The sequence below is a fragment of the Taudactylus pleione genome, unplaced genomic scaffold (assembly GCF_031769625.1).
Source record: "Taudactylus pleione unplaced genomic scaffold, aTauple2 ptg001137l, whole genome shotgun sequence".
Classification (NCBI taxonomy): domain Eukaryota; kingdom Metazoa; phylum Chordata; class Amphibia; order Anura; family Myobatrachidae; genus Taudactylus; species Taudactylus pleione.
Window position 1 is genome coordinate 4,648,547 of NW_028285538.1, and position 10,588 is coordinate 4,659,134.

General features: G+C 42.5%; 1 pseudogene; it reads right to left on the minus strand.

Moving 5' to 3' along the window:
- Positions 1-3,683: 3,683 nt before the first annotated feature.
- Positions 3,684-3,802, minus strand: LOC148453534 (5S ribosomal RNA; annotated as a pseudogene).
- Positions 3,803-10,588: the final 6,786 nt, after the last annotated feature.

A 10,588-nucleotide genomic window follows, 5' to 3' on the forward strand; every position in this document is an offset into this window, starting at 1 on the left:
TGCTCCTTTGGCAGACATTTTTGCGAAGCACAATCTCATCTCATTCATTCGTCAGAGGCATTGTATTTCCCGGACATTTGTTGTGCATATGACTCATCACTTGACAGTTTAATAGCTAATGATGACATTAGGTTTCAAAGGTCATACTGAGTTTCCAGGACACACACACACACACGCTATTTATGTTTCTAATAATAATAATAAATGAATTCTGAGTGTCACACAAAGGGGTCAATCCAATTAGACAATTAGATGCGAGTTACGAGTTGTTTCACGAAACTCGCAGACTTTGCATGAATGCGCGCACCTGAGAATTCTCCGAAATGAAAATGCCTATTCGCAGTACTTGCAGCTGGGGTTTGGGAATTGACTGCCAAATGCGATGTGAGAGAAGTGCATGAATAAGTGGGGAGACCATTCTTGACCCCCCAAAATATATAGTTTTGATAGCAGGACCATATAGAAGGCTGATAGTAGACACAAGGAAAGTACTGAAGGTTTTTAAATGGTGTCAAATGGCTGATTTGTTCTTTTTTTTTAAATTATAAATAGTAAACTTTTTCTGTTTAATCTCAAACGAATTAAATGAAAAATGCAAAAAAAAAGTGATTTTTGGGTAAATAATTGATAAAGCGCAATTCATTTTCAAATAAAAAAAAAATACTGCCATTAAATTTGGGTTGTCTGAGCTAATGCAAAAGTAGATTTTGGGGTAATTTGAGGCCATTTTTTTTAACCCCAGAAAATGACATGTAATTATTGGACTAATTAAGCTAATTGGAAACTTTGAAATGCCTAATTAGTCATTGAGGGGGGGGAGTCCAACTGGTTCTGCCAGGTGCTCCGACATTTTAACCTTAAAATAAAGATTTTCCCTGCCATCTCTTACCCGGAAATAAATATTCAAGTCTACTCTGACTGGTTCAATGTGAGTTGCTAATTGGATTGCAAAATTAATTCGCAATGCAAATTCGAAGAAAAAAAACAGCAATTTGCACCTTGTTGGATTGCAGGCCCGGCGACGGGGGCACAAAGGGTACACCTGTTCCGGCCCCAATGTTCAGAGGGTCCAGGGGGGGGGAAACAGGGCCATGGTGCCTAATTGTTATTTAGAAACTATGGCCCTCATTCAGAGCCGTACGCTCTGAGCAGAGCGCACGCTCTGAATGAGGGCCGCCCTCCATAATTATGGAGCGTCCTCCTGGACGCTCGTATAGCTGTGGGTCACCACCCACAGCCTATACGAGTGTGCTGTTTGATGGCCGCGATGGTCTTGACCATCGCGACCATCGCCACTGCGAGCCGGAGCCTGCGGTTGAGTTTTTCAACCGCAAGACCCGGAGTGATTTTGGCTCTGTCAGAGCCAAAATCACTCCCACTGACATCACTAGTGATGTCAGTGGGCCGGCTTCTGACGGTAGGTGTTCCCTTGGGAACGCCCCCGTCAGGGAGGCACGCCCCCGGCACGCCCACCAAAGGGGGCGTGCTGTCAATCAACATCGACAGCACGCCCCCTTTGATCAGACACAACGAGCGAAGGAAAGTCCTTCGCTCGTCGCGTCTGGCGCATGCACACGACGGAGCTCCCGCCGTCGTGCGCATGCGCAGTGCACAACATCGACCCACTTGCGAGCGGACAGCCGCTTGCGAGTGGGTCTGAATCAGGGCCTATGTTAGAACGGAAGGGCGCAGTGTCGTGCGTAATGATATTCCTCCCTGACTTCCTTCCTGCCGCCGCGGCCATGGTCTCCCTGAGAGGAGCAGGAATAGCAGCCTGGCAACGAGCACAAATTGAACTGCCGCCGGGCAGAGAGCTCCGCACAACTTCAAGCAGCAACAAGCTGCAGGCACTGTCTGCTCCCTGCAGACACCCTCCTCACCCATGATGCTGCCACCGCAGCAGAGTGACACTGACTTCAGCAGCCTGCACCATGGACAGTGTGTGGTAAGATAAGTGACAGTGTACTTTTACTTCATTTAATTTCCATTTTATCCCCAGTTATTTTCTTATGCCCATTTGCTTAAGCTTAACATATCCATTGGACTGAATACTGAAAATTAGGCAGCAGATGTCAGTATGTGTATATAATATATGTAGATATATATATATATATGTGTGTGTGTATGTATATATATATATATGTATATGTATATAGGGGATTGTAGCGCCAAACAGAGTCAAAAGTCCCTTCACGATTTAAAGTGACCCGTTATTCAGGTAATTAATATTTCAGAATACAAACAAACAGTATGTTGAAACACAGCACTCCTCAATGTGATGGGTGTCAGCTTGGTAAAGGTAAATGTGTAAATAGCAAAACTAAAATAAAGCGCACAATGTGCTGTGTGGGTGCAAAAATTGCGAAAATACAGATATGTATATATACACATATACATGCAATCATATATATATATATATATATATGCAAGTAACACCAATGTCAAATATTAAAATCACAATAACTTAATAGATAGTGATATCATAGTGATATCATAAAATATATAGTTTTAATTACAAGCAATGCCTCAGACACATGAGGCAACCAACATACAACAATAACTATACCACTGACAGGTGTTTAAAACAGCATAAAAACAAGGGTAATAATAAATATATAAAAAAGGGAGAGGGATAAAACGGGAATGGCTTATCTGGAAATGGAAAAGTAAGTTCATGGAAGGTGGAGTCAGGAGTTTCCAACGCGTTTTGTCCGGTTACTGGACTTCTTCAATCGAGTAGTGTTTGGTTATGGGGTCTGTACCTTTATACCCCACTGCTAGGGAATGATTAAGGAGCAATTAGCCTCAATGTCCGGTTCCCGCCCCCTTCATAATATGAATCGGGACTCAAAACCTGGCTAGTCTTAGAGTAAATACATTAGCCCACATATGTGAATAAAACCGCCACCAATACAAGTTGAAATGTTAAAAATAACGTCCAAAACAGGTCTATTTCTTGCTGGCGTTTCCGCCCGCACACGACTAGTCTATTGGCCCTTCCGCCAGGACTTCTAGCGTCATTTCCGTCTTTGTATGACGCGTCTGCTGTGGATTCCGGATGTCACTCCTGCGGACGGCCTTTCTGCGGCTGTTAGCTTATCTCTTGTTCGGCCGCGAGTCCTCCTGCCCGGACTTCATCCCTTCCGCCCTTAGTCCATTACCAGGATCCTCAGCACAAACGAGAGGTGACTGTACATCTCTCGCTGGTGACCCGATTGCGCTTGCGCACCGCATCTGATGTGAGGATAATAAAAGCATTAGTACAACAGTGATCTTTATTGTTAATTTTAGTAACCTTTATAGTTAGGTCATCACTAAATGTTTAGGAGCACTATAGGTCAGGAAATATACATCAGAATATATCAAATTAATTGATTAACCAGTAAATAAGGTTATAGCTATCCTGAAATAAATTCTCTAAAATGTCTTATTGTCCAGTTCATATTGTAATTAAGCGACTTCCCTATATCCATTGTCCATCAAATAAACCAAGTTCAGATTTCTTAATGTAGAAATGTTTTTGTCTGTTAGTGGATTGATACATGAAACTGATGAAAGTTAATGAGATGTAAAATATCCTTTAGCATATTTCATTCTTTAATGCGTGGTTTCTGGGGTGCATATCATCTTCACATTCTTCAGATCATGAATTCTGGACAATACTTCTTTTTTGAAGGTATTAACATCTACTGCACCCTGTATTTCCTGGAGGTCTCCCATCCAAGTATTAACCGGGTCCAGCTTTGCTTAACTTCCAAGATCAGACGAGTTTGGGCTTAACCAGAGTGGTGTGACAGTAGATGTTAAATACCCTCATGCCACCGCCATCCTTCTTGTCCATCTTCTTATTTTGTAGACAATTTTCCATGAGGTAAAATGTCCAAATCCATATAGAGTATATAGGGTCAGGATACTCCTAGCAATTCATTTGATCCATAATATTTTTCCAAAAATTTCCATTCATACATGGGATATTCTTCGGATAATTTTTCTGCATATCTGTAATCACACCTGCTGTACCCGGTATTCCCAGGAGGTCTCCCATCCGAGCACTAACCGGGCCCAACCATGTTGAGTTTCCAAAATTGGAGGATTTTGGGCTTTAACATGGTGGTATAACAGTAGATGTTGTATACACTCATGCTAACGCCAAGCTCATTGTCCGCCTTTCTACAGGAAAGGGGCTATTTTGTAGCTTTCATTGAAACCTGATGGAGATTAAGTGTTTAATTCAAAAATCCAGAACATCTCTCTTTGGGATAATAGGTTACTTAAGTCCCCTCCTCTTTGTCCCAAGGTAACATGTTCTATAGCGTTATAAGTCAGATCTTCCGGACTTGAAATATGTCTGATTGAAAAGTGTTTGGAAACCACATGTCCTTCTACTTTATTTTTAATATTTAGAATTTGTTCTTAATTTCAACATTCTCTTCGTTGTTCCTACATATTTGAACACACACGTGCATTCTAGAAGATAGATGACTGAGGTAGAGTTACAGTTCATAAATTCTTTGATCTTATAGTCCTTTGTTTTCTTAGAATATTTAAAGGTTTTTCTTTGTGGATGATGAATTTTGCAAATATTGCAATGACCGCATTTGAAACTGCCCATGCTTTTGGGGATCATATTCTTTTTTGAGTTAGCTGTCCTAAGCATGCTTGGGGCCAACATATCTTTAAGGTTTTTAGATATTCTAAAGACAATTTGGGGTTTGGGTAATAGTATGTCTATCAATACGGGATCCATCTGGAGGATGTGCCAGTGTTTCTCTAAGGACTTCTTGATTCTTTTCTCATGTCCATTAAATGTTGTTAGAAATGGAATCATCTCTTTCTCACGTTGAGCTTTTGGCTTATATTCCAAGAGAGTCTTTTCATCCAGTTCTTTGGTTTTAATGACTGCTTCATTTAGGAGTTCTTCTGGGTATTCTTTTTCACGGAATCTCTCAGCATATACTTCAATCTGTTTATTGCATATCTCCATATCACTACAGTTCCTTTTAATACTATGGAACTGGGAATATGGGATGTTCTGTTTCCATTTGTTCAAGTGACAACTTTTAAAATGCAGATAACTATTGATGTCCACACCCTTTATATAATTCTTTGTGGCAATTGTGTCTTTCTCTCCCGTTAGAATTAGGTCCAAAAATTCAATAGTCACTGGATTAAAATTAGCTGTAAATTTGAGATTCTTATTATTATTCCCAATATGTGCTAAAAATTGGTTAAAAATATCCTCATCCTCTGATCCTTCCCAAATTATTAAAATGTCATCAATATTTATTTTATAAAATATGACGTTGTTGATAAAGGGATTGTTGTTGTACATGTAGTTCTTCTCCCGGCACCCCATAAAAAGATTGGCAAAGCTGGGTGCAAAAGCCGTTCCCATAGCCACCCCACAGATCTGTCGATAAAATTGATCTAAAAACTTAAAATAATTCTGATTCAATATAAAACATATAGGATCAAATAAAAACTCCCTATGTAGGGTATTGATTGAATCATCTGATTCCAAGAACTGTCTTTATGCACTGACTCCTTTGGTATGTTCAGTGCACATATAAAGTGACTGAACGTCAATCGTGACCCAGTTATAAGATTCTTTCCACTTTAACTCACGTATACATTGTAAAACTAGCCATGTGAGGGTGGAAACTGCAGCAAGAAATAGACCTGTTTTGGACGTTATTTTTAACATTTCAACTTGTATTGGTGGCGGTTTTATTCACATATGTGGGCTAATGTATTTACTATAAGACTAGCCAGGTTTTGAGTCCCAACTCATGTTATGAAGGGGGCGGGAACCGGACATTGAGGCTAATTGCTCCTTAATCATTCCCTAGCAGTGGGGTTTAGAGGTACAGACTCCATAACCATAACCAAACACTACTACCTTGATGAAGTCTTGAAAGGATGAAACGCATTGGAGCTTGTCTTTGCCTGCCACATGAACTATTATTTTCTACCTCAGATAATCTGCTCTACCTGTTTTCTCTTCACTGTCTCTCCTGCTGCACTTGCTGCAGGTACCTTCACTCACATTTACATAATTTGAAGTACATTCTATCAGGACTTTCACCCCTTTCTCTCTGAGAGTTGCTGTTATCTATCGCCCACCTGGGCCACCTCAACAATTTTTGGAACATTTTTCTGCCTGGCTCCCTCACTTCCTATCCTCAGACATCTCCACCATCGTTATGGGTGATTTCAATATCCCCATTGACAGTCCACAATCTTCTCATGCCTCCTACTACTCTCTCTAACCTCCTCTCTTGGCCTCTCCCAATGGACTGACTCCGCTACTCATCAGGAGGGCCACTGCCTTGATCTTGTATTCAACCGACTATGCTCAGTTTCTGATTTCACTAATGCTTCTTTCCCTCTCTCAGATCACAACCTTATCACCTGCACACTCTGCTCCTTTACATCAACGTCATTGAAATTATCCAAACCTAAAACCCACAGAAATATTGATGCTATTAACTTTCAACAACTATCTACCTCTCTACAACAACAACTCTCACCAATTTCTACATTCACTTCTCCTGAGACTGCTGCATCACACCTACAGTAAACCAGATTCTAGAAAAAGTTCTCGGTGAAGTAGCTCCAGCTACCTATCACACACCAAGTAGAGTTAGAAGTCAACCATGGCATTCTAACTTACAAGGCATCTACAAAAACTCTCACGTAAAGTTCAACGTCAGTGGCGAAAGTCTCATACTCCAACTGACTTCCTCACATATAAGACTATCTACAACTCTTATTGTACTGCTCTGGACACTGCCAAACAAAATATTTCCAATCTCTTATCTCTACTCAAGCCTCTAACCCCAAGCGACTTTTTAATACATTTAAACTGCTTCTTACTCCTACCTCACCCAAACCACCTGCTACTATCTGTGTGTAAGATTTTGCTTCCTATTTTAGGGACAAGATTGAGATCCAAAATGAAATGGTATGCTCTTCCTCAGCTAGTGACCTGCTCAATTCCCTACCTGAATCCTCTGGCACATTCTCTTCACTTGATCTCACAAATGAAGATGAGGTATCTTCCCTCTTCTCATCCTCCTACTCTATTACCTCTCCTCTAGATCCTATACCCTCACAAATCAGTAAAGCTCTGTCTCCTGTGCTTATCCCAACCCTAACTAAAATCTGTAATCTCTCTCTCTCTCTACTGGCAACTTTCCATCACTGTTCAAGCATGCAGTGATTACTCCTATTCTGAAAAAAAAAAACTCTGACCCCAACACTCTCTCAAATTACAGTCCTATCTCCCAGCTCCCATGCTCCTCCAAGCTACTTGAGAGACTTGTCTACACCCGCCTCACACACTTTCTTAACTCACACAACTTATTGGACCCACTTCAGTCCGGCTTCCGTTCCCAACACTCCACAGAGACAGCACTGACTAAGGTAGTAAATGATCTGGTCACTGCCAAGGCTAAAGGCCATTACTCACTCCTAATTATTCTAGATCTCTCTGCTGCTTTTGACACTGTTGACCACTCTCTTCTCATACAAACACTACAATCCCTAGGTCTTAAGGACACAGCTCTTTCTTGGTTCTCTTCCTACCTATCTGATCGCTCTTTTACTGTTCGTTTTTCTGATTCTGCCTCCTCTTCGCTACCTCTATCAGTTGGAGTACCGCAAGGTTCTGTCTTAGGGCCTCTGTTATTCTCAATCTATACCTCCTCTCTTGGCAAACTAATCAGCTCTTTTGGATTTCCAGGGAGACCAGCCTCCAGAACGTACAGAGGGACCTGTGGTGGTGGATTCCAGCGGGGACGAATTAATATTCTGTGAGGATGAGGATGTACACAACACTGAAGAGGGTGAGGAATCGGTGAATGAGGAGGATGAGGACGACATCTTGCCACCGTAGAGCCAGTTTGTACAGGGACAGATTAATTGCCAGCTTGTTTTGTGGGGGCCCAAACGAACCAATCATTTCAGCCACAGTCGTGTGGCAGACCCTGGCGCTGAAATGATTGGTTTGTTAAAGTGTGCATGTCCTGTTTATACAACATAAGGGTGGGTGGGAGGGCCCAAGGACAATTCCATCTTGCACCTCTTTTTTTTCTTTGCATTATGTACAGTTTGGGGCCTAGTTTTTCAAACTGCCATCCTGTCTGCCACTGCAGTGTCACTCCTAGATGGGCCACGTGTTTGTGCCACCCACTCGTGTCGCTTAGCATAGTCATCCAGCTACCTCGGTGCAACCTTTTGGACATAAAAACACTATTGTGAGGTGTTCAGAATAGACTGGAAATGAGTGGAAATTAAGGTTATTGAGGTTAATAATAGCATAGGAGCAGAAAAACCAACACATTCTATGATTTTAGCTGTTTTTATGCTTTTTTTCAAAAAAATACATATCCAAAACACAAATCCCAGAACCCAAAACACGGAAGGGTGGTTTTGGCAAAACCAATCCAGATCCAAAACAAGAAGAAAGATCCAGATCCAAAACCAAAACACGAAAAGTGGCCGGTGCACACCCCTAATATATATATATATATATATATATATATATATATATATATATATATAGCACTCAGTCAGCTGTACACTGTGTCCCAGTGCCTTTCCTTCAAGATAAATAAATGCAGCAGGTTTGTACTGCACTCAGGGAGCATGCATCAAAGGACACTGACATTGCAGCTTCAGGTCAACGTTTCATAGACCTAACTTCTTCATCAAGTTGCATTTTTTAAGACTTTTGTTGCCTTTATTCATCATGTAGACTTTGTAATATCTGAATATTAATTGTGTTTTGGAGACGAGTGTATTTGAAAGATGGTCACTGTTGCTTGGGGTTGATAATACCCCAACATGCACATTGCAAAGATTTAGATGGACTGGATGCAGGAGTCGAGAGTGGTGGGGAAGGTCGGGAGGGGGGGCCCCAGATATTTCAGTTTACCGAGCCCCAAGATTTCTGTTGCCGACCCTGTTGGATTGGCCCAATACTGTCTTGTCACTCACACAACGTGGGGCAGTATTTTTTGTGCTGAACCAGTAACATTGACATAATTGGGGTTTCAAGAGATGAGGGGGCCCCATGTGCAGTCTCCATCATGGACCCCCTCCTCTCAGACCAGCGACCGGCAGCACACTGAGCGCTACAGTGTACCCAGAGTCTATAGCGCATGCGCAGGTCACCGGGAAAATGGGCGCAGCGGCCATTTTCCCTGTACTGCGCATGTGCAAAACGACGGAAAAAATGGCCGTGGCAGTCATTTTCCAGGTGTTTTTACAGCGCAGATACCGTCGCCGACGTGGGACTCCGGAGAGGTAAGTATATTATGGGTGCACCCCATTATAAATACGCCCCTGCATTTATTTCTAGGCTGGCACAACTTTTTCTGTATATAATTATGAATTGATAGACTGCCCTGTGCTGGTTGGTGGCGCTTTATCCCAGTAAAGACGAGTTCACACAATCATGAACGGATGCAGACCGGTAAAAAGCCTTTTATTTACAGATGGTCAGGGCCAGGCTAAAATAGAAAATGAGGGAGTGTCACCAGCTCTAGCAAATCACTTGTTGGTTATTTGTGGACACTTCACTGACACTGATTTGCCATTTCTTCAGCACTCTGGCATTGATTAAGTATTGTGAGCTTATTTAAGCAATTTACTTTTTTATTTGTATGTTGCAAGGTGGGAAGTTGCAGAGCCATAATAAGGGCTCTGAGCACCCTGTGCCGGCCCCGTCCCCTTTGCGTATGACATCATAATGTTGCACATAAGAGGGTGGGGCCTTCAAAACGGCAGCAGTGCTCGGAGCTTCTTCAAGTTGCTGCGGGCAGCTGTAATTATGGCAGGGTGCCTGTCTGCCTGTAGCGTCCAATGGATGCTACAAGCAGCACTGCCGCAGCGATACTGGCTGCAGAGTGCAGTTCCAGGCCCTCTGCAGCCAGAAGCAGGGGCCGTCGAGTGGCAACGGTGCTGTCCACAGAGTTCTGCACTCTATGCGGTTGCACACCCCTAGTTACGGTCCTGGAAAGTTGTTTCTGCTGTATTACAGAGGTTTATGTAGTTATATTGATGACTACTAACAAATGTAATAGGGTGTTTATGCATACTTACCAACATTGCCGGGCACCTTTCCGGGAGCAGGGGCCAGACTATAATCATCATTAGGTCACGCCCCCTTTACAAAAAACCCTCGCGATTCGCAGGTCCATGAGGAGGGGCGGGGCTGAATGACACAATTTACACCATTTAGCACCACCCCTTCCCTACAGACTCAAAATTTTCAGGTAAAATCTCCCCATCCTGCCCACTTCACTAGGAAGTGGGCGGGATACGGGAGATATGCCTACTCAGGGGGTTACCTGAAAAATTGGGAGCCTCCCGCGACTCCCGGAAGAGTAGGCATATATGTGTTTATGTTGCAGAGGGATGTCCACATATAGGGGGTTTATGTTGCAGAGGGATGTCCACCTTCACACATATAGGGGTCTATTTACTAAGCAGTGTTAGGAGACAGAGTGGAAAGTGATAAGAAAGTGATAAGGTGCCAGCCAATCAGCTCCTAACTGCCATCTCACAGGCTGTGTTTGAAAAA